The sequence below is a fragment of the Myotis brandtii genome, unplaced genomic scaffold (assembly GCF_000412655.1).
Source record: "Myotis brandtii unplaced genomic scaffold, ASM41265v1 scaffold111, whole genome shotgun sequence".
Taxonomy (NCBI): Eukaryota; Metazoa; Chordata; class Mammalia; order Chiroptera; family Vespertilionidae; genus Myotis; species Myotis brandtii.
The window spans coordinates 5,544,508-5,551,705 of NW_005353789.1; the positions used below are offsets into that span (position 1 = coordinate 5,544,508).

The 7,198-nt window shown below is 41.6% G+C and overlaps 1 pseudogene; it reads left to right on the plus strand.

The window, feature by feature from the left end:
* Window positions 1-348: 348 nt before the first annotated feature.
* On the plus strand, window positions 349-2,269 carry LOC102248178 (annotated as a pseudogene).
* Window positions 2,270-7,198: the final 4,929 nt, after the last annotated feature.

The window sequence follows — 7,198 nt, forward strand, 5'->3', positions numbered from 1 at the left end:
CTAGAATTAGTCAGAGGGAAAAGTCAAACTGCAATAGAGACCTTATAAACCGATGAACAAAAACAGATAGAGACAGAAGTATCGATCAGATGCTAAAACCTCAGAGGGAAGGTAGGGGAGGGTGGGGGTAAGAGGGAGAGATCAACCAAAGGACTTGTATGCATGCATATAAGCATAAGCGATGGACAATGGATGCAGACAACAGGGGGTGAGGGTGAGGGCAGGACTGAGGGGATGGGGGGACAATGGGAGGATAAGGACACATTTGTAATACCTTAATCAATAAAGGGGAAAAAATGGGGAGGGGGGAGCTAACAGATTGAAAAAAAAAAGACCTCAGCCAGCTCTGTGACTCAGACGCTGGCGCTGGTGGCATGGCAGTCTTCGCAGGCCCAGCCCAGCCGCTCCTGTCCCTGAACCCGCAGGAGGACGCTAAGTTTCACAAGGAGGTGGCTCAGGCCCGCGAGCGCGCAACTATGAAACAGAAACAAGAAAAAGAAAAACTTACTCCTGGAGTAGTTTATGTGGGCCACCTACCTCCAGCACTTTATGAAACCCAGATCCGAGCATATTTCTCCCAGTTTGGCACTGTTATGAGATTCAGGCTGTCCAGAAGTAAAAGGACTGGAAATAGCAGAGGCTATGCTATGCCTTTGTGGAATTTGAATCTGAAGATGTTGCCAAGATAGTTGGTGAAACAATGAACAACTCCCTTTTAGGTAAAAGACTCTTGAAGTGTCATTTTATGCCACCTGAGAAAGTACACGAAGAACTTTTTAGAGAGTGGCATCTTCCGTTTAAGAATCTGTCTTATCCAGCAGTGAAACGGTATAATCAGAACCGGACACTTCTTGAAAAGCTGTGGATGGAGGAGCAATTTAAAAAGAAAAAGATCAGCTGCCTCCTGCACACTCCCCACCGGGGATGTGCCCGCAACCAAGGTACATGCCCTTGACCGGAATTGAACCTGGGACCCTTGAGTCCGCAGGCAGACGCTCTATCCACTGAGCCAAACCAGTTAGGGCAGAACTGCCTATTCTTATCTTTTGCCCTCACTGTCTTTTTCAAAAACTTTTTTCTGCCTTTTTTGAGGATCATTTGTAAATATTTTTCTGTACTGTAATATAATCATTGTCTCCCCCAGAATTGTATTTTGAAAATGTTCAAGTCTACAGAGAAGTGGAAAGAACAATAATGTAATGAACATCTCTTCCCTCCCCTGGATTCACCCATTATTAACACCCTGACACATTAGCTGTATGTCTCCATAGCTATAAACACACATACTTCGTTTTACTGAACCTTAGAAGGAAGTAGCAGTCATAAAGACTTGAAACACCTCACCGTAAATCTAGGAATCCGGACACGATATAGTATAGCACAGCGGTCGCCAACCGGTGGTCCATGAGGTCTGACAGGTTGGCGACCGCTGGTCTAGCATGGACTTGCCATCGTCACATATTCCCCAGTAGTCCCAAAAGTCTTTAGCTACCAGTTTCCTTACCTGATCTGGGATCAGTCACGATTCCTGCATTGCATTTGGTTGGTGTGACTCTTCAGCCTATGTAGGATAGTCTCCTTGCCCTGTGTATTTACTTGGTTTTTCTTAATGTTGGCTATTTTGAAGAGTTCAAACTGTTAAATCAATTCCAACTGTGGTTATGGACTTACCTGTGTGATCAGATCCCAGGAATACCTCGAGGTCAGTGGCATATTCAGCCTTTTGGGGATCTTTCCTTTTCCCACAACAGTTTCCACATTATATGCCATGATGTTATTTGCTAATGGGGCTGGTGTGATTATTTAAATTAATGGCATTTTAGCAGTTCAATGATGTATTAGAGTTTAATTGTTTTTGTGGCGGTTTTTTTAATTGCAGACTGGAAATAGCAGAGGTTATGCCTTTGTGGAATTTGAATCTGAAGATGTTGCCAAGATAGTTGGTGAAACAATGAACAACTCCCTTTTAGGTAAAAGACTCTTGAAGTGTCATTTTATGCCACCTGAGAAAGTACACGAAGAACTTTTTAGAGAGTGGCATCTTCCGTTTAAGAATCTGTCTTATCCAGCAGTGAAACGGTATAATCAGAACCGGACACTTCTTGAAAAGCTGTGGATGGAGGAGCAATTTAAAAAGAAAAAAAAATAGGAAGAGACTAGCTAAGAAGGGAATTATGATTTTCCTTCATTGGTAAGTATTCCTTCAGAAAATATATTTTGTGTTTTTCTTCTTGGAGGTGGGCTTTGTACCTCAGTAGCTGTAACATGATTATGGTTTTCTCTATAAAGTATCTAGCTCAGTGCTTACCACATACTAGGGTTTGACTAAATTTTTGAAGCACTACATTCTAAGTTCTTCCTAAATATGCTGGGCTGCATATCTGGCGCTTTGGCCAGGCGGGGCACGCTGTGCTCTCTGTTCCTGGAACACATAGATAGGAATGTACTGGCACTTCGGCCAGGCGGGGCACGCTGAGCTCTCTGTTCCTAGAACACATAGATAGGAAGGTGGTCACTGTACTGATGCTGTACTGTGTCGGAACAAATTGTGTAAACAAGGCTTTGTAACTAACTTTGTGGTTTTTTGCAAATAAAAATGCTGTAACTCCTGTAGTCGGCACTGCAGTTCAGCCTTTGCTTCGGCAGGGTGCTGTAACTGTAGTCGCTGGCCAGCTTAATAAAGGCTCCTAAATCTTGATCTGAGTCCCTGGTGGTCGTCTCCGTGGGTCGCCCCATTGCACTAAACTGTGTCAGACCAAATCCAATGATCAACATTGTATCGAAAAGGAAATTTCAGAAAGGGGTTAGGTTTCATGATCTGATTTAAATTAATGAAGTTAAACCACTATTTAACCAAAACCATAATGCTTCTAGATTACTATCAAAAGTGTCCTTACCAGCATTAAATGAAGTTTTGTATTATATGGTATCAGTAAACATGAAAACTATAAATTGGCCATCCTTTTTATGCCATTCTAGTTAAAATTTTGTTTCTTGTTCTTTTAAATTGGAAATAAAGTGCATATAAGGGGGGAAAAAAAAACTCAGCCAGTCCCACAGAGAGTTCTGGAGGATATACAACTCAGAGTTGTCCCACAGTGGACCCAAATGGCTGGGCCTTTGTACTTGCAATACAGTAGATGCTTAGATGTGGAAGGTTATACCTTAGAGTGGCCTGTCTCTGCAGCTAGGGCAAAGTTGAAAGAGCAGACAGCTGGAGACTACTGACAGCCCCCCAGTAGCTGGGACTAGTCATTCCATAAAGAGGACTCTGAACATCCTATTAAAGATAAAGGAACCATCCTAATAGGGTACTATATAAGCATGAAAAAAGATTGCCAAAAGATATCTGGTATTTCCACCTTATTGGCTGCAGGCTGAGTACTGAGGAAATAGTCAAGGGTTCAGATTTGGGTAGCTACAATAGAGTTAGATAAGACCAGGGAATCAAAAAAGGGCTTCTTTTCCCCGGGAGGGCCTGGAAGATACACCCTTAACTGAAAAAATAAGAATTATGCTAGCAAGGGGAGCTGTGGAGTCTTTAATAAACTCAGTGTTGGCTGTCCTTTGTAGGCCACGGTTGATGACAGAAGGGAGCACTGCTTCAGAACAGGCTGGCTGTCATCAGTGGGTAACAGGGTTCTCAAACAGCAGCAGCAATAGGTCAGCATTTAACTGGCGGAAGCAAGGTGGACGTAATTACTATGCGAGGCAGCAGAGCTGCAATGGCTAACTGGCCCTGACCCACAGAGCAATGGCTAATACAACCACCATGTTTCTAAAGATGAAATAGGTAAGACAATAAGAGTATTACTAGACCTATGTAATCAAAATATATATTCAGAAGCCTTCCCTAGAGGCAAAAGCTATTTCCTGTGAAAATATATATATATATTAATTTCATGTTTTTATTTTATCTTTTAAGTCCACCAGTAGCTGTTAAACCAATTCCTGTGATTAAATTCTGTTCAAATAACTGGTATGGTTTCTGTTTTTTGACTGGGCCCCTCAAAATATGGGATATGATACAATATTGCATTATAGTTTTTAAATGAGTTTCTTTGCCACATGCCCTAATATTCCTGATTATGAAGAAAAAACAGGGCTTCTATTACACAATGAGAATATATATCTCCCTTTTTGGGGAAAGAAAGGATACTTTTGGGTTCCCATTTCGATAGACAGAAACAAGTTATTGCTGCTGTTGGGAATGTTATGTGTATATAGGTTGTGAGTAGATATTAAAAAACTAAAGGGGGAGATCTGGTAGATACTCGGAGGCAGTGGTAGTTGGCAAGGCGCCTGCTTCTGGCCTCTGGATCACTGCTCCACTGGTACAGTTTTGAAAATAGTCCAGTACTGCCCCCCCTCCCCCCGAGTTTGAGCTCCTCCGGGCCCTTCTAAATACTATGTACCAGGTAAAGACCTAATTCCTTGTATTACATTCCTGCTTGAATTACCTGGAGCGTTTGGTGTTTACTGCATTAAATCTTGTCTGAAACTAAACCTAGGGTGATTGATTTACAGAATGGTCAGTAAACTAATACATCCTGGCACAAAAAGGAATATTGAGAAATACCAAGAGAAGGAAGCAGTTAAAGATCTGCAAGATCATGAAGGAGAGCTATCTATAGCAGGGTTAGCAAATTAATACCCCTAGACCAAATCCAACCCACTCCCAGTTTAAGTTTTATTGGAATACAGGCACACCCATTTGATTATGTGTTGACTATGGCAGCTTCACACTACAACAAAGTTGAGTAGTTGAGGCAAAGACTGTATGACCTGCAAAGCCTGAAGTGTGTACCTGCCCCCGCCCCCCCAGCCCTTTCAGAATAAGATTGACAACCCCCGGGGCAGAGAGTTATGATAGCCCCTGCCTTTTCATCATAGTTCTTATGGCTATGCCCTATTCACACACTAAGTCTATAATTTGAAGTTACTTGACTAAGTTAGTGCCTTGCAACATAAAGAGGCCAAAAGCAAGGGCTTTTGAAACCATGCATCATGAAAGCAAGAGATTACTCTTAGTAGAGAGACAGAAAGCATTGATTACCCGCACGGCTGCACTAGCCTTCCCCACAAAAACAGTGAAATCTAGCTTGGATCAGCCATGTCACATCACACTGTCAGACCAATTCCAAAGCTCCCAAGAAGTGCCCCACAATTTGGGGACCCCGTTATTAATTCATGATCCATTTAGAGAATAAGCTTCTCTATATCTGCCATCAACATTTAAACATTAAAGTGGGAAAAGACTGAACCACTTACACTGCCAATGAGAACTTCTGATCAACACTAGAGAATCAGTGTTCTCACATCTATTCCAATACAAAGCAACGAAACGTGGCATTTGAATTTATGTCAAAAAGCTGTACAAGGAAACAAGTACATTTAGCTACTTTGAAATGCTAAAAACGTGGCTCACAAATTCCACTACCTTTCCAGTCCCCCAAAAGTTCTAAAACCCTTAGTTAGGAACCAGTATCCAAAGTTCAAGGACTTCCGTCATAGACATTCCAACCAGACTTCTGATGTCACCACAAACCTCAAAAGTGGAAGGTGATCCTGACCTGATGGCCTCTTAAATTACTAGCACTTAACTTACTTAGGGCCAAGGAACAGCCATAGAATTCCCCTTTCACAAAGCACAATGCTTTTAAATTCCAAGATTCATTTTTGTACCATTCTCATCTCATTTCCAGGAGAAGCATTTTCTTTTCTAATGTCTTATCAGTTTCTCAGATATACCACTTTCTCATGTTAGTACCTATCTTACAATGTATTGCCTATTTTATGTTTGACATCATGCCTCTTTGAGTTCCCATCAGGGTTTGGAATTTTACCCTACTTGCAAGCTAATAGGCTAGCCTGTTACTGTTTCATGAATGCTGGCAAGAAACAAAGACTCCAAGGTGAAAGGACTTCGTTACTCATAGCACAGCAAGTAACATGAGCATGTTGGTGCCAGGTCCCCATACCTCCCTAAGTCCCATGGGAAAGATGTGGCAGGGCCTAGATCAGTGATGGCGAACCTTTTGAGCTCGGCGTGTCAGCATTTTGAAAAACCCTAACTTAACTCTGGTGCCGTGTCACATATAGAAATTTTTTGATATTTGCAACCATAGTAAAACAAAGATTTATATTTTTGATATTTATGTTATATATTTAAATGCCATTTAACAAAGAAAAATCAACCAAAAAAATGAGTTCGCGTGTCACCTCTGACACGCGTGTCATAGGTTCGCCATCACTGGCCTAGATAGATGTTACAGGCAGTGGGTTTGCATGCAACAAAGGAACACTTAACTTGCAGCACCCACCATTTTATAGCAAGCAGTAAATAAACCTGCCCTTTTACCTAGAGGGAGACATTACGTCATCCTTCAGAGTTGCTCAATGAAAACAACCCTGAGAATTGGCCCAGCTCAAGAATGATCAGAGCCTTGCCCTCTTAGTATACCCGAAGAGTACATGTTCCTACAGGCGTGCCTCTCAGGCTCATCGCATATCGCTTCTCCCAACATTGTGTTTCCCGTCAATCTGTCTGGCATATATAATTCAAAGTCTAGGTAGGAAATTCATTTCTAATGCAACAAGCTAGACAGAGATAACTGAAGCATGTCTTGGTTGATACTTGCAACATCAGGGTTTTTGGCATTTTAGTGCTGAGGTCTTAGGTAACCAGAGATGCATGTTGATAAGGAAATAATTGGCAGAAATAGAAGGACAATTCTAGAGTATGCTGGCTAAATTTTGTTTGGAAAATAAAGGAAGTCAGCTGGATCAGTAATAATGCAGCCTTAGACAGCATAGTTTGCCCCACCCCCTCCCAACACACACACACACACACACACACACACACACACACACACACACACCAATGTCCCTTGCCCCTTCCTCCTATCAGCTAGAAGGGAAAGATGAGATACATGTAGCATCAAAAGATCTCCTTTTGGAGATAAATAATTTAAAATTCCCTTCCTTCATATTTTCTGCCCTGGGATCTTTGTTTAATAGTAAATAATCAATACCAATCACACAGCATTCACTGAAATTTGACACAACTGAAGACGTAGATTAATTCCTGCAGCCAGTTTTGAGTGTCATTATATATCAAGGAAATTCTTTGGGGGAAAAATAAAATGATTTTCCAAGTAACCTTTCTTTATTTAATTTGTGACTTTAAGGAGCCAAC